Raw genomic sequence first — 24,558 nt, 5'->3', positions numbered from 1 at the left:
ACAGGCAGCAGCTCTTCAAGCACTGCTCCCTCAAGGCTCTGTCCCACGGGGTCCATCCCCCAGGAGCAAACTGCTCCAGCACAGGTCCCCCACGGGTGGGCAGCAGCTCCCCCCAGACCCCCTGCTCCTGCGTGGGCTCCTCTCCACGGGCTGCAGCTCCGGCCCGGGGCCTGCTCCTGCAGGGGCTCTCCATGGGCTGCAGCCTCCTCCAGGCCACATCCACCTGCTCCACCGGGGGCTCCTCCACCCATGGGGGGGCTGCAGCGTGGAGATCTGCTCCATGTGGGACCCATGGGCTGCAGGGGGACAGCCTGCTCCACCAGGGGCCTCTCCACAGGCCACAGGGGAACTGCTGCTGTGTGCCTGGAGCACCTCCTGCGCTCCTGCTGCACTCACCTGGGGGGCTGCAGAGATGGTTCTCATTCCTCTTTCTCCCAGCTGCTATAGCACAGCAGGGTTTTTTTTTGTTGTTTTTGTTTGTTTGTTTGTTGTTGTTTGTTTTTCCTCTTTCTTCAGTCTGCTCTCCCAAAGGCCCAACCAGTGTCACTCCCTGGCTCAGCTCTGGCCAGTGGCAGGTCCCTTTTGGAGCCGGCTGGAGCTGGCTCTTACCTGATCTGGGGCTGCTGCTGGGTTCTGCTCATAGGCCAGCCATGCAGCCCCCTTCCCCCTCTCCGCTCTCTCCCATCCCCCCTCACCCCCCCCAAAAAAAAAAAGCCACTTAAACCTAATACACCAATATAGATAAGGAGTCGCACTCGCTGAAGGCATGAGCAAGTGTGGTAGACTGAATACTTTGTTAGTAGTTAAAGGACAACTTCCATACAAGATTAGAAGCGACCTCACTTCTGGCAAAAGTCCTGCCCATCACAGTCACATGACAAATTTACCCCAGAAATATGTTGTGCTCTTAGGACCAGGAAGTACTCCCTCTCCTGGCCCACCTGAGCTGTCACTTTGCCACAGTCCGGCACATCCCCTGCCATCCCAGGGTTCCACATGGCTGCCTGGCACCTGAAGCCCTGTCTGCCTGCCAGTGTGGCCTGTGTACATGACGGTCATGCTGAGTGAGAGCCTGTTGTCTGAGCATCTGCTACATGTCGACATAAAGATCATCACCATGTCTGAGGATAACAAGCGTCATTATTATGGCGCTAAGGATATCAGGAAAGCATACGGGACAAGAAACTTCTGTGCGCTTTGTCAGACACTGTAGAACCACAGGTGCTGCAGAATCAGAGCAGGTCTTCATTGCAGTAAATCCTAGTGCTGGCTCTGGGTACTCTGTAGCACTGCAGATAACATAAGAAGAGTAGGGTGCCCTAACAGTAGACCACTGTGCAGGGAATAGTGGCAGCAGCACAAGGCCATAGCAATTAAAGTAATTGTGTTTTTGTTTGAGGTTAAAAGGATATGCAGAAAAGACTCACAAATGTAAAGGCTGAAAATGTGGTATGTATTGTGAGCAATCCTGAAAATAAATAAGCACCAGTGCTTTTTATCCATAACCAAAAATACAGAAACATGGAAGAGTGACATTTTTGATGACATGGGGCATGTACAGAATGCCCTTGACCTGCTGGCCTTGGAGTAAATTAGAAGACATGGCAGACTATCATAGGCCATTGTGAAATAGCATGGGATACTTCTCTGCCAAAATGGTAGTCAATGTGGGCTAAGGACATCCTGGTCCATCATTGCTGTACTACTGTTGGAAGCTCATGTGTGACTAGAAAAGGGGCAGGACATGTGAGGTGTGTGGATCATGTGAGAATGGTACTTGCCATGTCTTTGTGTGAAAATTGCCCTGTAAGTACATTTTGTCTGTCTCTAAAGGGACACATCAGTGGGTTTTGGCTGCTGATTCTTCAGAGGAAGTTGTGGTAAGGAAAGAAGGCAGCAGCAAAAGAAAATATCATTCTCTCTGAAGTTCTCAGAATTCTTATTCCTATTTTATTTCTTTTATTCTTTCCTCTACATTTAAAAACCAGAGGCTTGTGCTGTTTGGAGGGAGGCAGGGATGGAGAGAGGAAGGGCAGGGACAAACAGCCATAACCCCTATAAAAGCTGTTGCTCTCTGAGGAAGGCTTGAGGTTTTTTGTAGATAAGGACTGTGGGAAAGGGAAAGACAGGTTGCTGCCTCCTTTTAAATACTGTTTCGATTGTACTGTCTGCAACACTCCTTTTAGCATTTTTCTCACCTTTAAAGTCCCTTCCTGAAACCTTCTCACTTATCTTTGATTGTTTCTTCCATCTTGTATCTTATTTCCCACCTTCCTCCCAACCTTGTGTGCTTACTGTTCTGACACCATTTTGCTCGTTTTTGCAATGAAATTGTGTGCTGCCTAAATGTTTGAGAAGACTGATGTAGCTGTGGTGAAGAATAACTTCAGTAAGGTTGGCGCGGTTATAGTGATACAAAAGTCATTACATTGAAAATAAGGTTAGGCCCTTACTCTCCTAGTTTTCTAAGCCTTCCTTTCTGGAAATGATTCACTGATGTGTCTGTAAGGACTGCTGTCTGGAATTTAACAGCTTATTTTAACATTTTCCAAACCTACTAACTTTTCTAAGAAAATTAATCTCCGGAAATGAAATTATTATGCTTCTAGACCAGCCACAGAATAATCTTTCTCCACTGACTATAGAGGCAGCTTAAGATCCTGACCTAAACCAGATTTCTAAAGTGGATACACCAGTTACATGACATGGGATGAGTCAAGTCCATAATCCCTTTCACAGACCTGCCAAGTTCTATTCTAGAAGAGCTATGCTTTTTTTACCCTGTTGGAAGTCTGCTTCAATTTTTTGTACTCTGGTGGCTAGTATCCTTTTAGTTAACCGCCTGATGTTATTTGTGTTCATTTTCTCTCTCTTCTTTATGCTCCAGCATTTATCTTTAGCTTAAGCAGCTATTGGACTGGTCCAGTATTTACACCTTTTTGTATTGCTAGCCATACACTATCTTTATAGAGACATATAAGTGCCTGTTCCATTTTTCACCTCAACCTTTACTTTGTGAGGTCAAATCATATTAGTCACTTTTTAGTAGATGGGTCTTAGAGCCTTTATCTCATCTTGGATACCTTATTTTTCACCTGGCCTAATTTGAAAGAGTCTTTCTTGAGCATGGCTGACCTGTGTTGTGAGATCTTGCCACTACCTTAAAATAATCTCCTTAATCCAGTGCTCCTAGGATCACAGTTGTCTTTTCTTGGCAGTATTCCACCAGAAGCTGTGTATGCTTGTACAGACTTGCCTGACTGGCTTGAGTGTTGCTACTAGTACAGCCACAGGCATACAGTACTCATTAAAAGCTGAACAAATAGCTCAAAATTCTGGGGAAATATTTAAGAACCCTCTCACACTGTACTGCCTGCTGCCACCGTAACTAAGGTTGCATTACATCAGCTAGCTATAAACTAAATAGCACAGGTATAAATGTCGAAAGTTACCCTTGTTACAGATCTCAATGTTAGTTCTTAGCTCACATCTTTCATCTTGTCTTTCACTAGATCATTAGCGATTTAGTTTCTGTTCTGTCTTCTTCCCTTCATCCAGATCCTATAAAGCCTGCTTTCACTATGAAAAAATGCATATGCAGACTTTAATGTTATTACCATCCTCTTACGGAAATTAAGATAGCGATGAGGTGGAACAGTACTTCCTTGATTCACCTTCATTTTGAAAATCTCTTCTCTAGGCCAGATCTTATTTCTCTCTCTCTCTCCTCCTCCTCCCCCTCCCCCCCCCACTTACCCCCTTCCCCCAGTTTGCCCTCCCTGTTTCCAGCAGCAGCAAGCAGATACAGACATAAAGCAAACAGCCACAACCTGCTACATCTTTTCTGGCCAGTTAAATACCTGTTAGCTCTATTCCTTTTCTCATTTCTGTGGTGATAGCATCCTTTCAAACATGTTACCAATTTTCTAAGAGCAGTTTCATCCCTTTTTTACACCGTCCCTGGTGGAATTTGCTTACAGCTAGCTGAACACACTGATATTTTAGGGCATAGTTTTATGATACCATCGACTGAGTCTTTACTGCCAGCTATGCATTCCATTCCCCTATCGCTAGCATTTGTTGGACCTCAGAGTGCGGCTGTTCAGATATTTACAATAGGAAGGGGGAAAAAAAAAAAAAAAAAAAGAGGAATCCTCTTTTACCATTTTAGCTCCCTAACCCCTCCCTAACCAGGTCTCAAATGGGTAACACAGTAACACAACACACATGATGGATGGACAGGAGTAAGCAAGTGGAGGTACAGAGTGAAACTGTTCCTCTTGGCAGCAACTGGCAGTTAGCTTAGTCCAACCACACTGAAAAAACACACCTGAAGTTTTATAATCTCTGTGTGAATAGATCACAAGGTATGTGTTCCTTACTCGCAAATGTTTGCCTGTCTTGCCAAGAAACTGTTCATATGATTGCTGATTGTTTGTAATATTCTGCAGAATGTCCATTTGGTCACAAGATACGAACAATTGTGACCTTGACTAGAAAGACTTGACTGTAATAACAACTAAACAACCACACCACATAAAACTCACTTCATTATGAAAAAGAATGTTCTTGCTCAGTCTTCTTCCTTAAAAAAAAAAAAAATCACTACATATGCATGCATTTTATTTTCACTTCACTGGCATAAATACAGAAAAGCTAAAAATGTGAGTCAATGAAAGCATTAATAAGAACATGTAAAAATGCTTTCAATTGAATAGAGGTGGATGACTAGTGAATAATTTACTATGTAAGTTAAATTCAAAATCCCCTTGCATAATCTAAAATTCCTTTCAAATCACAGGAAAAAGCTAACAAAATTACCAAAAAAAGACTTTATTCTGTTTAGTCAGCTTTTTGTTGTACCATCAACTTTCATTCTGTTGTAAAAAGAATGTGTTTTTCTGCAATTCTAGATGACAAAACATGGTCTACTGATGCACAAAGGTTATTATAGATGTGGTTTATAGTAAGGGGCATTAGTTTAAAAAAAAAAAAAAAAAAACACCCGTAGGCAATAAGCATTTAAAAGAAGCCACAACAACCTGTAGCATATGTAGCTGATGCTTAAAAATATCCTTTTTCTGCTGATGCATTCCTATGCTTCAGAGTACACCTCTCACCTTTAAAGCTGTCACACTCCAAACATTGCTTGTACTGAAGAGAATCACTGTCTTGCCTCAAGCAAGGAACATAAGTGTTGCAAAACTGACTCCTCCTCTAATGGGGAGAGCATGTACAAGTACACAGAGTTGTATTTCTCCTGGAGCTGCCAGGCTGAATATTTTGCAGTCAGAGCTGTAAACCTTACAGGCTTTTTCTTTATCTTTTTACTTTGAGGTGTTTTGTGTTTGTTTGTTTGTTTTTTTTTTCACTCTTTCTTTCTGGATTTTTTTCTTTATTTTTTTCTTTTCTTTTAGTATTTGTGAAACTCTGAAATGCTGGATTTTCACGTCCTTGTTCAGGAAGTATTCGTGAATTGACATGGGTCAACATACTTCTCGTTACGAGGCAAAAGTAAGTACTGCAGTTAAACCTGTTCCTACTGTATGTTTATCTGACTATAAAGCATTTAGTGTCATTGTATAAAGAACGGAGTAGACTATTAGCAGAATTGAAAAACTTTAAAAAAGTAAAATCAGATAAAATTAATATGTAATGCTAAATATTGTACAGTTCACATTCTGTAAAAAGACCACTTTAAGTTGACAGTCAGCAGTTGCTCTTTTAAAATGCTGAAAGAAACCAGACGCAGAGATGCCACTTCTCGTACACAGCTTTTTAAAATGACATTTCAGAATTGCATTTATTTTTGGGAAATATTTTAATGCAGTTAGTAATACTGATCTCATGCTATTACCCCTTTATATTATGTATGTTCACTAAGTACTCCTTATTTATGTAATTCGTTAATGAAGATATGCTGGTTGAAGAAATAAGCTTCCCGGAGCTCCCGTAACTGCTGCCGGTCGTGTCTTCCAGTATCTACTGTTCCCTAGCTATTATTTTATTCTTCCTGCATCACTCTCTTCTGTGTTCATATATATATGCTCACTAGTTACCAGATCTTCTTCTATGTTATTATCCTCAGATTTCTTTGCTATTGGCATAGACTGGAAGTCGAAGGTAGAAGGGAAACAGATATCAGAAAGAAGGGGAAGAAGAGAAAAGCTGCTAACTGAGCTGGTGAGAAATAAAGAAAACAGTGTGATTTGATTTTGAAAGCATCTTTTTAGCCATTTTTCTCTGCATCTTTTTGAAACACTGCATTGTCGTCATCAGTAATATTTTCACTATTCCAACAGCACCTGAGAATTCATTAATGGTCTGGGAAGGGGAGGGGAATTGAAGAATATGCACAGTTTCCTTTGCTATCAGTTCCCTCTAGAGAGCGCAGCAGCCTGCAAGACAGCGTATAGATTGTTTCCGTATTGCCAGCATAAGCTGCAGAAATGTTATTCTGCAGCTATCAGTCTTTTCTTCTTTTGAGAGAGGGTTTGCTATTATTGGGCTGAAATAGGCACTCCCTTCCCCAAGGCAGGTGGGTGGATTGCCTGTGGAGTGAACAGGATTTAAGCAACAAGTAATGCTTGAATATCTGTATAATGAATGCAGTCATTTGCTATATACACTTTCAGTGGCACCAAATATCTACAGAAAGTCTTTGGCACGAGAGCACATCGGTCTTCTTTGATGAAGTACAGCCTAGTGAAAGAGTCTGGCACAAAGAATAATGTCTGCCCTCATCTGGCATGCAGCTTGCAATCTTTAAGGAAAACATAATGTAGACAAATGCTGATAGTATAAAGGCAATGAAGAGCAAAAGCTGATAGGTAATCCTAGTATTTTTTGAGTTCTTAAAATTGGTCTGGAAATCTTTCAGACTAAATTTTCCCGTGAAAGATGCGATGCTTTGACAGGGCAACATTATCCAATGGACTGAGCTTATAAGGATATTTCAGGTTTCTGATTTTTCATCTTTAAATCTGAAAAGGGCTTTATATGCTTTTAAGCTGTTTCCATTGGATTGTGATCTTTTTTGTTGCCCAGCTAAAGATCTCTTTTAAATTTGTTCAGCTTTCATGGCTCTGGATGAATTAACACCCGTTGCAAATGAAGCTCCGTTATCAGAAACAGCCCTTGCAAACAAAGCTGGCTTTTGAAACCTCTGGCCCTCATTTAGAGCTTGTGGAAGTTTCACTTTTGCACATTCCTTACTGAAGTGCAGCAAATGGATTTCAGCCACTTCCCTCAGCTGCATCAGGATTTCAGTCCAAACTTTTAGTCTCCCAGGCATGTATTCCTCATCAGAATTAGACACAGGTTAATTAGAGACTCATAAAACTACAAAAACACTTTGTTCCTATTACCTCTTGGTTTTGTCTTGTTTAAAGCTAATATTCAGGTACTTGCAGACAGTTAAATTTACAGACTTTAATGGTGTTTGTGTACCTGCATGTACATACATATGTATCAATACACTTCTTATCCTTCAGGCAGGATTTTATTTGGGTTTTGCACGAAATTCCTAATACCCTTATTCTAATACCCTTCTTGCAAAGATCTATTCTGTCAAGAAAATCTTAATCTTCTGTGGCTTCAGCATCAGTGCCCCTTCTGGTTCTCATTTATTCCTTCAGTACAATTGCCCTTAGAGAGGCTGGATGACTTCAGAAGGTAGAATCGAAGCACAACTCAGCCTGTACCAAAACTTGCTGGTTGGACTAATTAATTGGGCTAATAGAATGCTCTGATTACATAATTCACAAAGACTTCCTTGTTTACCTTTTCCTGATTACGCTTTTTGGGGAGATGCCTTCATTCCCTGGTTAGGTCTCCATTCTTGTATAGCTTTGACATTTACCCTTGCATAGCTTTCACATTTACCCTCTCTCCGGCTGGTCTTAATCCTTTTGAAGAACCAGCTCATGGTACTGCAATATTTTATATTGATTAGTCAGCTCTGGCTATACCTATTCTGCAGTCCTCCCCCACCCCAAGTTATAATGTGGAGCAATTTAATAAACCATTATGAAATCAAGGATTCAGATTTTTCCATGAACTAAATAATGACAGAAGGAAGGTATCTCACTTTCTTGGCCTTCCGCCTTGCTATCTTTTTTATTGCCTAGCTCTATTGAAGAGGTAATGACTTAGCTCTGATAGAATAGTATCTCACAGTTCTGGTAGATACTGGTTGGTAATGGTTCTATTTCACTTGACCTTTAATCCCTATAAAAATTTACTTGCTAAGAAACTTTCATATGAAGTTGACTTTTTTTACAATCAATTTTTAGCCCTACAACTTGCCTTTATGTAACTCTGTTTTTCTGAAAAAAAAAAATATTTTTTGCAGAAAATATAATTGGACTTTTATATAACAGATTTTTCAGTTCATTGGCAGTTCTGAAAACTATTTTTAAAGACAGTGTAATTGAAATTAGCAGGTTTTCTTAATTGTGTTTTGGCAAATTGAAAAGACAAAACAAGGCTGAACTAAGTTAATGCTGCCTAATCAGAAAGAAAACCATTTCATTTTAAAGATTTCTTTAGAAAGAAAATTAAGTGAGTTATGATAGTGTCCTATGTATGTAAAATGTAGAAGTTTTCTTCATAAAAAGCTGTGATGAGTTATTTGAGTATTTCAGACTATTTACATTTTCTTTCTCTTTTGAAACAACTTCTTAAAACTGGTACAGCTTACTTTGCTGTTTCAGATGACTCTAGCCTGTGTGGCTGGATAAAAGTTCCAGCCAAAGATTTTGCTCAATGTAATTTAAACCTCTACTTTTCCTATTCTACAACTATCCGTCATTTTTGGTATGGTCTAGACTAGTACAAACTTTCTTCTGAGAATCTCGTGACCATTTCAAATTGTTGCTTGTTTGTTATCAGTGAGTAAAAAGGAATATTTTCAAATCACAGAAGTAAAAGGACTTTATGAGACTTGCAGCTATTGCATCCTCCATCAAAATGGTTCTCCCACTTGTTAAGTGTGAATCTTGATAAATACCAAAATGATCTAGTCATCTCATCTTAATTGGAACATTGCACCTTACTTACCTTTTCTTTAGGAATTACAAATTTGCTGTCTTCTGAAATTCATTTTAATTGCATGGCAGTTCTCTGCAGCTGATCAACAAAAGTTTTTATAGTGTATTGCAGGTAATTTCATATTCACAGAAGAAATATACATGTAGTAGAATTCTGCACTAATAGTAATTTTTTTATACAAACTACAGTCTTTTGGAATTTTTTCTTGCAATAAAAAAAGTTTCATATTTTGATTTACAGGATAGCCAGTAACCTTGCAAAAGTTTTGTTTAAAATGTATTTCAAAATAGACTAGCTATGTAGGATGTTTGGACTGAAGACAGAGTAAAGTTTGGATTGAAATTCTTAAAATAAGAAATCAGGAAGCACTGAAACATGACGAAATTTGTATCAGTTTCTGACTGCATGACTAAGGTTGTAATCTAGTTGTAACTATAATGATTCATCTGTGAAATGTATCTGGAGGTTAAATCTGGGCAAGCATACAGTAAGCTTACTTTTACTTAAACACAAATAACCCTTTTGCCATCCAACACGTAATTCAAAATTGATTTATTGTAAGAGCATACCTTAGGATGTACATTAAAATGATTAGAAAGGGGAGAAAAGAGAGGCAGTTGAGAGGCAAAACAATCAATTCTGTCTCAAATTATAATATTCATGAATACAGGTTACTCTTATGGAACAGTTCCACTTGAGATCTGCTGTAGGTCAAGCCTTGAAAATCCTCTTCAGGATTGCAAATTCATTTGCATTTATAGTATCATTTTCCTGAAATTTAAAGTCATGTTTTTATATGAGCTTATTTATTTGACAAACTATGCAACGCGTAACAGAGAGCATATTTGTACTTAGTTTGGGGCAATAATTAATTATCTATTAATTAATTAATTATGTCCTAATATACTTGTCCTTCAGAAGCAAAAACATATTTCCCTATAGAAATAAGATTTATATAGTCACACTATCTTTTTACACTTTTTTATTTGCTATCTAATTGCAAATTACTCTGGCAGTAAGGGTAAGATTTCAAACAATGCTTCCTTCAAATTATATAGAAATATGTGTAAAATAGAAAGAACAGTTGGAGCATTTGCAGTCACTTGATTCTGTCAGATTATTTCTGCAATTCAGTGTGGCAGTCTACATGTCACAGCCAAATTATTTGGTGGAAGGCAATTATATATGTCTGTTTTTATTACACATGTATATAAACTTCATTTTTAAATTAAATATTCCAACTAGCTAGAAGATACAAATCCACAGCAAATGAGACTCAGCCATTCAGATAATTACGGAGTTTCCAAACAAGACCATCTGACAGACAAAAAGATTGAGAAGTCTGTACAGTGCAGTGTTCGAAAGCGTTTCAGACTCTTGACTGTGAGTGCTTTATTATGTGTATGTTTTTTCCATATTTCATTGAGAATTGTGAAACTGAGAGATAAGAAAAAATATTTTAAAGAATTAACTCAAAGATACAAGTGTAAATCTCAAAGCACCTATTCATTTCCATAGTCCAGGCCTCTTGTCTTACATCATAGGCATTATGAGGGACTGAATATTCCAGAAGTATTTGCAACACATAAGCATTACAGAAGAGTATTCAGAAGCTTACTAAATACATGCAGTCACGTGCGCACACATGGAGAATACATGATAGGTCTGGTGCATTTGGAAGAGCTCTGCTACATGCTCTTTGGGGCAGGTTGAATCTGGATTTAGCATAGGAACCATTATTCCCCTATCTGCCAAGTGCAGCTGTGGCTCTGCCTGGTGACCTTTCCTGTACTGCATATACCTGCATACCTTGCAACAGTAAGCTGATAAAGTGAACCAAAAAAGAACTAGAGGATTATTTTACATTGCTAAGAGAACACTGTATTTTGTATCTGTCCTTTGAAGACCCAAGGACACTCTGCTTTATCTTCATTGTTTTCTCTTCCTGCCTCTCTCCAGCTTGTTGAATTAAGAATGTGAAAGAAAGAAAGTGTAAAATTGATGATAAAAATACGTTTTTCTGAAAGATCTCAACTGTTCAGGATTGCATTTGGGGAAGTCATGTCAGCTTTGTATGTAAGTTAGATCATCACTATGATCCCCCTAGCTTCACAGTTAGTAAGCTCTGAAAATATCTCAGTACATTTGTTATGTCTGATATCATTTGTTTTCTTTGCCTTGAGGAATCTTCTGATCTCCTGATTTTCAACCCCCTGACAACCTGAGGTAGCCAGTTGTTTAGCAAAGCAAATCTCTTAGTGTGTTCATTGTTCCCCTGGGGTAAAGTCATTCCATATTAATAGTATTTTAAATTCGTTGCATTTCCACTTCCAGTGAACACGTGATACATAACAATTGCTGTGAACAAGTATGTACTGGTTCATAAAAACAGTCAATAAACTTTGCACTGATAATTTCAAAAAACCTTCAGGCCTCTAACTAGGGAAGAACAAATAGGAACAATCACAGTATAAAGCCAGAAGTTTTATAATTTAGGACAGAATGATCTGTTTGATGAATAACATGTGCTAGATGTGCTTCCATGTGGTGTCACACTTCTTCCTTGAAGGAAACAAGAGATGGTCTTTGGAAAAGCAAACATGACTTGTAGCCAGATCTCTTACATCTGCTCCGAGCTTGATCCAAAAGAATGGATCACTGCTGTCGCTACTTCTTGACCCCGAAATATTAGCTGGGAAATCATGAGTTCAAGAAAGCCGATCCAAAGAATGTAGGCTTTTTCTTTAGAAGATGTTTTATTTATCATGTGATACAAAGAGAAATTAAAGAACACTGCACTTAATGTTACGGTAGGGCAAAGCCACATGTTCTGGTAATATGAAAGGCAGGTAAGTGAAGATTGTGTGAATACAAAGTAAACATAGAAAAAATATTTTAAAATAGAAAAAGAAAAGGTACAGAATTTAAGTGGAGAGTAAAGATTAGTTTTTGAAACATCAATAGAGAAATTACGTATTGCGGTGGAAGTTTTAACTAAACTGCCAGGTTTAACTGAACTACTGAACTGCCAGGTTCAATGTCAAGGCCTAAGCATCTGAAGACAGGACCTTTATGTGGCCCCTTTATTATTTTAAACAGCAACATAAAGCATCTTAGTCTATCTAAGGTAATTGGGTATGATAGTATTGTGTCTTAATATAAGGAAGATAGAAATTGTTGGCTACTTCAATTCAAGACACTTCTTTCAGTCTTCTCTCCAGGAAAAGCCCAGCCTCATGTGTCTTCTATCATCACTATACCATAACCATCATGTATCTGCTTAGCCCACGTAATGATAAATTAACCCAAACTGGTAGTAGTAGTTAGTAATATATGTTAAAATATTAATAAGTAAATCCTCTCTCTAGTGATTCTTATATACTGTTTCATAGATTATTTTATTTCAAATATCTTTATTCCTGGTTTGAGTGGTAGCAACATGGTTCTCTAATGTGGCTTAGAAAGATGGAGGAGAGGATGAAGAAAGGCTGCCATCAAGAGAAATATAGTTAGTATCAGTTAAAGAACAACTTTCGTACAAGATGATGCAGCTGTGATTCTCCTTAACTTCTGCAGGAAGTCCTGCCCCTTAAACCTGATGATCACTGTCCCCAGAAACCTCTCCTCTTTTTCCACAAGCCTCTCACCCTTTTCCAGTTGTGTGATCCATTTAGCCCAGAAGTGTGTCACATTTCTTTGGACCAAGAAGTCCTCCCTTTGTCCATGAGAGCTGCCATTTTGACATGACCATATCACACATGCTGTGGCATGGGATCTCAGAGCTCCCTGTAACAGCTGAAATCCTTTTTCTTTACCCCAGAAGTATGTCAAAGGTCTTCATTCATATGCATATACACATATGTATATTGTATACATATATATATATACATATACATACATACACACGTGACTACAGTTACGGAAATACAGTAAAGTTACAACACATGGAAGACTGAGAAAGCACTTTATAAGTAACAGGTATTTGTGGCATATTCTGGACACCATAACAGTGTAAGCGTATCTTAATAGTGATGAATATATTACAAAATGTGCCTGGACTGCATGTCTGAAAAGCAAAATGGGTTCTTAAATAGCTATGGTCTTTAAAACAATTTTTGCTGCCTTGCAAATTACAACCCAAGCAGGGAATGGATTTATTTTTTCTTTTGAACTAGCCTTAAGACAAGCTGTTAAAGTAGTGTAATTTTCACCATTCTGTTGCTAGTAATGGGGTAGAAGCCTTTTGCAGATTGCTTTAACAGGATATTAAAAACCAAGATGTGGGGATGTTTTACAGCATGCAATCCCTTTTGCTCATTTGGCGTATTATTGTAGTTTATAAACAGCTTCCAGTCTAAGCTATTGATGTGAAACCTCCAAGCTCTGCAAGATTTGGAAAACAATGTCTGGGAATAAGTTTAAAATTAGAGAAAATATGTCTCCAATCAGAAAGGAAGACTGCATGAGGCTATCTGTAACAAAGGAGAGTTTTGACGATGGTTATGAGCAGATGTTCATCACAGTAGATGAAACTGTGAGCAAGGGGCAGATACCCATGTACTGCTTAGTAGACTACAGTCAGCAAGCTATCAAAACTGTGTTTTTCTCCAAAGAACTTCAAGAGCTGAACCCTGATGAGGACAGGATCTGCAAAATTGAAAACTTCCTAGCAGTAAAAAGGAAAAGAAGAAATAAACAGCTGTTTGTGGTGTGGCTAGCCCTAGAAGTTTAACAGCTGGATAAAAGCCTCTCAAGTCCATGATGTTTAGCAGTTGGAGCCACAGTGCGAGAAAAAGAAGGATGGCAGACTGTGTTTTTTACATTGTGCTCCCCAGTGATGTCTGCACAAGGATTTTCCCACAAAACAACAGTTTGAACATTACCAAACAGGTGTAAAAGTTCACAGGAGCTGTCAGGCAAGCAATAGGTGGGGCTTGCAGAAATACACTGCCCAAGCAGCTGGAATAATATTCATAGTGCTGGAAATAGCACTGCTGGGTAAGACATGACAATACTCTTTGGGGTGAGTCCATTACCCATCCATACTGCTGGAGTGTATGAACATTTATTGCTTCAACAACAGAGCTTTAACTGTTGACCAGCTATAGTCTTGGTACACAGTCCTGTAATCAGAAAAACAGAGATTTAACAGATGAAAATTCTTACACTTTTTGTACGGCTGGAGAATTAACACATTTTTCTGGAAGCTTCTCCTGGAATTGCCAGTGACAGTTTCTCTTTTCAGCTGACATCACTGGAAGCTTTATCTCAATCTACCTCTACACAAAACTTGTCGAGCACCAGGTGCTTACAGATTTATTGGTTCCACTATCAGCCTGTGTTCTGGCAAATTGTAATAGCAGTTAAATCATTGCAGCAACAAAGTACAAGCTGCATTATATTCCAGTGTATAACACCATATCAGTACAGACAGCACTGAACCAAATACAAATGGAAACAAGCATACCGTACTTCACATCAGGCAAGGAGATGGTGAAGGTGCATCTGCCACCATAGAAGGTTCTGGTATTTTAAGAGCACACACCATTATGTAGTGAAGATAAGTAGTAAAGGGAATAGTAAAAGAAATGAGGACACATGCTTTTATACGAATTATTACAGAGCCCAGATTTGCAATGGTATCCCTGATTTTCAGGGCATTACTGTGGAGTAAAAGCCTCTGTTCAAAAGCAGTATCATTTTTCCAGAAGAGATTGGAAATTATTAAGTCACATGTTAAAAGTGCTCTGAAAACATGGCCAAAGATATGATCAGATGCATCTTCTAGGCTGTTGTGGCCAAGTTGCAAACATTGGCAAAGCAGGAGGTCTCTGGGCTTGTTTATATTCAGAGACAGCTTTTAAAAAGAGACACGTCACATCTCTGAAGAGAAGGCCTTCCTCGAACCCTTAAATGGGAAAGGATGGGAAGAGCCAGGCTGCATTCCATCCACAGCAAGAAGTAAAAGAATAACAAACCCTACTGAACAATGGAATAGAAACAAGAAATCCAGAGAAAGATGGTCTGTTCTACCACTAGAAATGCTGATATATTTTAGTGGGGCTGACTTTTGTTCACAGCTGCTCAGAAGAGTGTACCAAATCCAAACTAGATTTGTTTGAAGTGGTCCCAGTACAGACAAGCATCAAGAAGAGCTTGTCCATTGAGATGCCATTACTTTCAGCTGAGCAGAGTTTGCCCCCCAGGATTTTTTTTCACAACTGGTAATGGGGAAGACTCTGAACAATGGTGCTGTATCTTTGCAGCAAAATTGGGAAAGAAAAGAGTGGGTTTGATGGGTACCTGTTGGCACCTATTTTCAGCCACTTGGGTGTTACAGTAGAAGACATCTTCATTCTGAGTTTGTAAGGCACACTCTGCTATGTAGGGAGGAGATGACCTGGAGTTTCACTTTGAGCTTTCATTTTCTGTCTTCACATGAGGCATGGTTACTGCAGCATCAGGTTCAGAAGAGCCATTCACATTAAAGAGACCTTTTGATAAATGTAACCCTCTGCCCTTGTCATAATTTGCATAATTTGCTTTTATTTCAGCAATTCAAGCCCAACTATCATTTATCTAAATGATGCTGTCTTTTGGAGAAAACCCTTTGCAAATTTTTCTTGGTGTCCCCTGGTGTTTCTTTAAAGCTGATTTTTTCTTTTGGCTTTCCATTTCACTAGGCAGTGTTGCCAGTAATGTGTAGCATGATGCAAAGTCCAAAGATTGCACTACCAGTAAGACTGTATGGTGATCTGGTTGGTTTGAAATTTGGGAAACGGGCCTTTTGGTTATACTGACAAGATTAGCCCTCTGCCTTCAGACCTGCAAATTTTTAATGCCCCCACCCTCTCTGTGGTACACTCCCAACCCCTTTCAATTTACCCCACCCCAGACATATTAGGAGTTTTTCAGCAGTCTTTTTAACTGGTGATCCTGCAACTCTATTTTCTTTTTATTTAATTTGTTTATTATAGATTCATAAAAAATCCCAAGTTGGAAGGGACCCACAAGGACCATGGAGTCTAACTCCTGGCTCTACACAGGACCACCCAAAAACCAGACCCTATGTCTGAGAGTGTTGTCCCGCTCAGTGCCGTGACCACTGCCCTGGGGAGCCTGTCCCAGTGCCCAACCACCCTCTGGGTGCAGAACCTTTCCCTAACACCCAGCCTGACCCTCCCCTGGTGCTGCTTCATGCTATTCCCTTTGATCCTGTCGCTGTCCCCAGTAATAGGTGGTTGTTATGTATAAACTTTATTAATTTCAATACCTCTTATTAAGCAAACTTTTATATGTAAACTTCTGCAAATATAAAACTTGTTTAGACATATATATAAAGAAGCGTATGAATGCATTTATATGTATCTCTACAGTCCTTTCTGTATATATTTATAGCAATATTTACATGTCTTTATATCAGATATACCAAGAATATATGAGTTCCCTTGAGAAGCTTGCAGGCGAGCAGGAAGGCAGGGTTTCAGCTGCCAACTAATCACCAGGTACACTGGGATCTCAAGGTTTGTGCCACTGACAAAACGGTAGCTGTGACAAAATGGTAGCCCTGTGTTGGGCAACATGATGAATTTCTGCTGCTGAGTGACCACAACACGGCTTCAGCAGCCAGCCAGTCCCAGAAAGCTTCATTACCACATGGGTTATGGCTGCACCAAAATGACAGCCTCACGTGAGGTCAGATGGCGTCATCTGGGGGTCCTGACTGGAAGACAGGAGGGGCTTTGGGGCAAATCAGTTGTATGCCCATGAGGGGCTGGACTGCAGCAGGAGCGAGAGGGCAAGGTGCTTGCCATGTCCTGCTGGGGGTGGTTGTCCCCTGACTCCTCCTGGGGGCACAGGGAAGTGCACACTGGCCTGGCAGGCAGGGGAGGCATCATCCATTCCTAAACGAGGAAAACAGAGAGACACAATCTGTGTGTTGGTTACTTGGTTATAAACTGCTGGAAGAGGCTGAAATTAATATGCTGGAAGAAACTAAAATTAATATAAGAAAACCTAGAGATAAGTAACAGTGATATAGGTTCCTGAAGAAAAGAAACAGTCTTTTCATAGTCCAGTTTCTTTCTAAAGATGGACATGTCTTGAGGACAGAAGAACAGCAGCAGCATTTTGGGTATTGTGAGGCTTTGCATAGAGTTTCATGAAATTTTTGTAAATTAGGTAGAAAGGCGTAGTCTGGATGAAGCTATGGTGCTGGATGCACTGGTCCTTAGAACAACATGTAGAAGTGGTTATCAGTGGGTCACTGTCAGAATGAAAGGACAGTTCAAAACAAGCTGCACACTGTTATCTGGTTGGTGTAGGAACTAATCAATTGTTCATTAGTCACTTGGATAATGTCATACCAAAGGTATTAGTAAATGCATTAGTAAAACAACAGTGAAAGGAGAGGGTTTTTTAACTGGAAAACAGGACGGGAAAGCAAAATAATTTTGACAGTACTGTTTCTGAAGAACAAGTGAGGAGCAAGGGGCTGTGCTTGGACATGAAGACTCAATCACACTAATAAAGGAACAAGGTAAGAAGTAGCTTTGTATAAATAGGGGCTGTGATGATACACAAGAGGAAGAGGAGTCAGTACTGCCATCCTGCTGTGCAAAAAGTAAATACCATGTCAGGATTTATAAACAGCAGTCTGTTTGGTAGTGTACAGAGTAATTCTTTTATTCTCTTCATTCTCAACTGAAATACTTCGTCATTTGGAGTCACTGTACTTCACAGAAGATAGGCAGAGTCTGCAGGAGAGCAGAAAGAATTTTTAGAAATCAGGAAAACATGGCATATGAAAAAATGAATCAAGACTGGTAAATCTAAATGAGAGAACAGAAGGGTGATATATGTGAACTGCTAGAAGTGGTGTTTCTTGGCTCTGCAGAAAGTTAGTAGTCTGTTTTTGTTGATTTTAGACTGCTAAAGAAATAATTGGATTAAGTTGCAGCAAGGAAGATACAGATCAGATATTAAGAACATTATAACAGTACAGATAAAAAAGCAGTAGCCTACATTGCCTAAGGAGATTGTGAAATTCCCATAACTGGGACTTTTTATGAACAAGTTAAGCAAATCTCAGGAATGAAATTGGCATTGTTAATCCCTCTTTGGGATTAGAGGGTATCCATTCTGGGATCCCTCCTTGGGGCACTTAGATGGTCTAGATGGCTTCCTGAGACCTCTTCTAGTCTGTGATTTACTGAGTATGTTTCATGCATGAAATTACTAGGTTGTATATTCTTTGAAACAGGAAACATATCTTCTGTATTTGTACAGCACACAACAAAGCAATCCAGGCTAGAGACTGTAGTCATTATAGAAACTATATAGTAATAATGGTATCTAATCATCACACTATGTTTTGTAATGTTGGAACATTAATGTAAAACTGTGAGTCACTCTGCTGTCAGTGAGTGCCATGTTTCAGAATTAGCTGTCATCATTCAAATAGTCTTGGCTAATTTGAACTTTATTGGAAACTCTGTCAGCAACTCTCATAGGTAAATATCATGTTGTGATATGATTTGTAATAGAAATCAGCCATGACAAACATTTTAATACGTTTTTGTCAATATAGTCACAAAAACAATTTAAGTATTTTACAGGATAAAAAATTCAGGTGACAAACTAGTTTTTTTAGTTCATTACATTTATACCTTCCATACATTAACTGCTCAGGCTTTACCCCTTCCACATTTTGACTGCCATTTGTCCTATTTAGTAATCAGTCTTCCTCTTAGGCACAAAAGCAGTGATACAAGATACCCAATGTAATGTTGCGTGTGCTCAAAATTGTGTAGACCATCTGACTTTAATTTTGAAATCAAGTTTATCTAATGCCTGAAAATGCTCTTGGTGGTGACAGTGCCTCTGTCTTCTTATGGAAGTCCTTTCCCAGGCTGGCGTGTAATGGGATGAGGTGAGGAGGTGGAATCCATTTGCTGAATTATCTGCATGAATATGTATGCTTCTTTTCAAGGACAGATGAGATATTCTTTATTTACTGACAACATCTGGGTGTTAGGGTTTTATGATGCTAAACCTGCAATAACATAATTGAAGCAGAATCTACTCAAGAATGATTGCCATCAGTATCGTTTTTGCAGGACCTTTAGTATTTGTCTTCTATCAGAGCACTGAGCAAGCGTTACTCAGATCACATGATTAATAATACCGTATGCCACTGAACCCACGGGGCTCTTGATTTTCTTAACCGTTTTTCTATATTTATCAATTGCCATTCAATCAAAAAAGGGTAGCAGATATCAGTACAGCAGTGCTGTTCAGCCCTTTGAATAATGTCCAATATGTTGTGAAATGCCTTAATTAAAATGAGCTCTTTCATGTATTCTTTTAGACTCTAACTTGTAAGAAGGCATTTGTATTAACATGGTGGCATTTACATGCCACTGCCTGGTGTTTATTTGCATCTGTATTCTAGAAGAAATGATACTTGTGGCTATACGAATGAATGCTTTACCCTGAAGAACTACAAACCAAATGCTTTACAAACTGAAGCAGATTAAGGAAATCATTTCAGGCAGCAGATGGAAGTGAGGAGCACACAGTGATGTTTCACAATAGTTTTCAGAAGAAAACATGGAAGAGAATCTTTCCTTAACTAAAACTCTAAGCGGAATTAGTTGCTTAAAAATATATTTTCTCAAATAGGAATTTGAGCCTAACAGTGGGGCACCATTTATTCTATGAAAGAAAAAAGGTTATCAAATATAAAGATATTGACATTATACAAGACTAACAGTAGAACATTTATGTAGAGAGTTGCTTTAATGCAGTGATGCTAACTGAAATAGGATAATTTGCTCAGAAGTAGCTTGATTATCTGTGTATGATACTGATACTGACATTTAGATAAACCCTTCGTTTTATATTCCAGATGATTATGATTTCACAATAACAGTATAAATCAAGATGAACTTGTTGAGGTAAAGAGGTACTTTATGGTTTAAAGTAGGGTGAGTTCTAAAATAATTCTTTAGAGAGACATACTTGATGTAGTGCATCACCTGACTCCGTAAAACATGTGAGGAAGTTGTGCAGATGTTGAATAGTGTTTTTTAGTATCTGTTTTTGAAACAGTTTCTGAACTCAGTTGCTGTTGAATTACATAAGAAAAGCTATAGTCACTTCTTTAAATGATTTTATAATTCCTTGAAAACTAATTTCACTTTAAACTGCTTTCTTACTAAATCAAACTTGAACGTATACCTTTCTTCATCTCTTCTGCAATTTTAACTAGTTTATTTCAGTATTACAGTCCTCCTTTCCAACTTTCTGATGCTTAATAGAACATATTAATTCATGGCAGATATGAAGAAGTTTAATGTAAAATATTGGGAAGGTTTATTTGCTGAGACACAAATGTTCTATGGGAATATTTAAAAAAATAGTAATCGGTATTGTATTTTGAAGGGAGATGTTTCTCATTACCATTGTTAACCAAAATTCTAATTAAAATGGTTGAGAGGCTAGGGCATTCATTCTTATAGGATTTTAGAGAATCATCTCCAGTTGTATGCAAAGTTCTGTGAACTTGTGTACAGCTTTTAAATGTAATATTCTATGCCCTAGCTGACTATCTTTCCCACTAGTGCTAAAAGTACTATGATGCTTTTTTTTTTTTTTTTTCACTGTTTGAAAGAAGCCTGAATAGCTACTACAGATTTGTTTCACCACACATAGTAGTATATATTCCTGGGACTCATGTTTAATATTTATGAAAAATTAGATTAACTTCTTTTCTCAGTAGTCCCACCTTGCATAAATAATACAGTATGAAGTGGAGCAGGGATCCTGTTAATCCAGTATCCTAAATGCTGCTGGATTATGTTTTGCCTTTTGCTCTTTGGTTTATTTAATATTTAATTGCTATATAAAAGGGAACACTTCAGGCAGGTTGATTTGAGATACAGAAGTTGAGATGTGCCCATAACTCGTTAATAATGTCATAGATTGCAGTTTGAGAGATTATATGACTTTTTAAGGAACAATCCTAATCTAATCATGCATACTCCTGATGGAGGCAGTGAGAATGTCCTGGACACAGCTGTGTCTGACTTCATTTTTGCAGGTACATCCTATGAGAGGCAGTGTGGAGATATAACAAGTAATCTTCCACTTGGTTGAGTAAAAGGCTGGAACTACAGCTAAACCGAAGGGCTAACTTTTCATTGGTATCTCAAAGCTGAATCTGTCAAAGAGCAATGAAAGCTCTATTTCAAGCTGCAGCCCTGAAAGAATCTCATTTCACTACACCTTCTAACATCTGCAATCCTGTGTCAGCACTTAGCTTTCCATTCCCAGTATCCCAGTATTCAACCCTGGTCATTTCCAAGGCATAAAACTGGCAGGTCAATATGCAATGAAATATACCCTGTTAGCTGGGGCTGCTGAGCAGATTGATGTTTCCTGACTCCACTAACAGTTAACCAGCAGGTTCAGACCAGAACTCAGGAATGCTGCAGAATGAGGAAAGAAATAGCTTTCCTTCCCCCTTTTTCTGTTCCCACAGGACAGGGTCAGCTGAGCAGCAGCACTGTGAAATGATTTTACAGACTAATGCCAGAAAATAGGAACAGTGGGGGAAAAAATTATTCTGCAATTAGGCACCAGTCTCAGGTGGAAGTGTTGACAGTCCTCTTTCAGCTGAAAACTGTAGTTTCTTGTGGATGCAACAGGTTGTGCTGAGTTGATTCAAAATTAATGCACAATATTGTGGATATAAGATAGAAGACACAGTATAACCAAAAGCATAATGGCTTTAGAATATATGACTCTAGTGTACCCACAACTTTGCTTACTGTTGCTTGGTTTAATACTTAAAGTCAAGTAAGAAGGAATATTTATCTCAAATAGGTGTTAACTAAGGAGTATTTCTGTGACATTGAACAGCAAGCAAAGGGAATTCCATACTTAAGCTTTTAGTTCCTACCATTGTCCTGTAGTTTATTATCACTGTGCAAATACAGCTCTTTGTTTAGTGATAGTATAAACTGAATCAGTGAGATGAATCAGGCTTTAACAAAAATTGAAGGTTATTTTATAGTACGAGCCCTTTCCGTGATGATCTCACAGACCCAGAAGCAGCTACATGTATGTCAACCCAACTGAATGAGGAGCAAATTGCAGTATGGAAAGGGCAGTAAGTTTAGTTAGGAAAGCTTGCTAAGATACCTGTATTACTGTACATTGGTGTATTGTAGTTACACCCCCAGCATTAGACAGAGAGATCAGCACAGTCCACACTCCCTGGATAAACTGTGTCTGAGTTAAGTACTGCGACCCCATTAGCTGGGGAGCAGCCATTTTCATTCTGACCATTGACAACAGAATGTTCTTGACACAAACTTGAATTGACAGCATTCTCTATACAAGGTAGATGTGGTCTAGAACATATGGGACTAGATTCACAGAATCACAGAATGGCCGAGGTTGGAAGGGTCCTCTGAAGATCATCCAGTCCAACACCCATGCTGAGCAGGATTATCTAGAGCACATTGCGCAGGATGGCATCCAGACATGTTTTGAATATCTCCAGAGAAGGAGACTCCACAACTTCTCTGGGCAACCCGTCCTAATGCGCTGTCACCCTCACAGTAAAGAAGTGCCCTCTCATATTCAGCCAGAACCTCCTGTGCTTCAGTTTGTGCCTGCTGCCTTTTGTCCTGTGGCTGGGCACAAATGTAAAGAGACTGGCTCCATTCTCTCAACACCCTCCCTTCAAGTATTTATATACATAAATTCCTTAAATAAGAGATCATTTTCACTGAATCTGTAGGACTTTGTGTCCCCCCACATGCCATTACCATTTTTTCCACCAGACTTAGGGCTTTCTTTTTCTAACTGTAGCCGCAGCTTATGGAAAAACATCATGTCCCCAGATCTTTTCATTTCTCAGACTTTGCTCATGGTATCCTATTGCATGAGGATCTTACTGCTACTTGATTGTAACATACTTAAGGAAGGTTGCTGTTCATGTGTTTCACTTACTGGTGTCATTATGAACTGTAGGAGTGGCTGATTTTAATCCTCTCAGGAAAATCTCTTCTTGGTTCCCACAAATAACAGGTAACTTTTCCCAGCTTACAGGGGTGTGTGTTGCTGTTTTCTGTGATTGTGAAGACAAATGTCTGAGCTGCAGGTAACATGGGCTTGGAAGCTCGTTAGTTGTGTGCTTGGCTTTTTTTCAAATTCTCCACTAGTAACTCAGTGAAAGTCTGGGTATGTCATCACAGCTGTACTTGGATTTGTATCTTGAGATGTCTTCATTCAAATAGGCATGAGGTAATCTTGTTGCAAGTAATAAACAATACCCATGAGTACCTGAAAAATGTCTTTACTGAAATTCCACTTATGTATTTGTTTTTTCAGCTAATTGCTGCTAACAGACTGCTTACTAGGTTCAACAGCTCAGTGACTCTGTCCAAACAGCTTTGATGACTAGAAAGAATGGCTAGAAATATTATAATAATCCTTCAGTAGAAGTCAGCAAAATACCAGTTTTTCATTGGCTTTTACATTGTCATATTGGTGTTAACTTCTAGCTACATCCCCATACTTGATTCAAAACTCTAGAGATTATTCCTAATGTTTGCCCCAAATAAACAGATTGGCCTTAAGTGTGACTGTGTAAGAGTTCAAAACATGTCCCCTTCCTCTCTTGTTCTTCAACTGTTCTTCATCAATTTGTTCACAGAGCTTTAGCTCCTTGAACTGACACATTGCAGGTTCAGGTGAGTACTGGAACTGATGCTACAGAGAAGGCAGGAGTATCCGGAGTTTGTTGAGGAGGACTGCTGAAATTAGTTATAGAGTATTCCATGTAAACTGACTTAACAGCACAGCATCACCAAAGAAGACCAGACTAAAACTACCCTCTGCTATGAAATGATATTTTATTTTCTTTTTTGTAATTTAAGAACTGTTATTTATAAGTAGGTTGGTGGTTGTTCTAATGATTTCTCTCTATATAGAAATCTCTTTTGAAAATAGAAGATGTCCTTAACTATGCTGACCCCTTTTCTGTTTTACAGTTGGAGTAACTCTGCACGTTAAAATCTTATGCCCTGTTTTGGCTCATATATCATACCACGTCCAGTGTTTTAGGTATTTTTCTCCATTCTAATCCATAAAAGGAATAAGCTAATATTAGAGTGAGTTTTATGAGAATAACTTCAGACTGGTATAACTAGAATGATTGCCTCTCCCTTGCTCAAAATGTTTAAAATCTCATCAGTTTCCTAACTATTAACTTCAGTCTTGTTGTGCTGCAAGAATGAAACAAGCACCTAAGTTGTTTGGTCTGCAACTCAAATGTTCAGCAGTGACTGTCCTATGACTGTTAAGTGGCAGCTCTTTAATTCTCATACAAACAAATTAAAGAGATTAACTTAATGAATAAGTTTGTTACCATTTTTTTCATTTTTAATTTCAGCTACATAAGTATAACAGAGTTAGTTAAACTCATTTGCTTTC

At 38.7% G+C, this 24,558-nt stretch overlaps 1 protein-coding gene across 9 annotated transcripts in view; it reads left to right on the top strand.

Annotated features, from left to right (window-relative positions):
- PRLR (prolactin receptor) overlaps nt 1–24,558 on the top strand; it is a 170,117-nt gene that overhangs the window by 69,392 nt on the left and 76,167 nt on the right. For 4 of the 9 annotated variants that reach the window (XR_014687114.1, XM_084503760.1, XM_084503759.1 and 1 more), the window contains exons 1-2: nt 5,255–5,514; nt 6,089–6,183. The gene's annotated coding sequence lies outside the window, so the exon portion shown is untranslated. Of the gene's footprint in view, nt 1–5,254; nt 5,515–6,088; nt 6,184–24,558 lie in introns of those variants that run through there. The other 5 variants (XR_014687115.1, XM_084503758.1, XM_084503763.1 and 2 more) reach the window with 3 other exon arrangements.

This window comes from Aythya ferina (assembly GCF_964211825.1).
Source record: "Aythya ferina genome assembly, chromosome: Z".
NCBI classification, from domain to species: Eukaryota; Metazoa; Chordata; class Aves; order Anseriformes; family Anatidae; genus Aythya; species Aythya ferina.
Note: the sequence above shows the minus strand (reverse complement) of the source record. Positions and strands in the feature narration are given on the sequence as shown.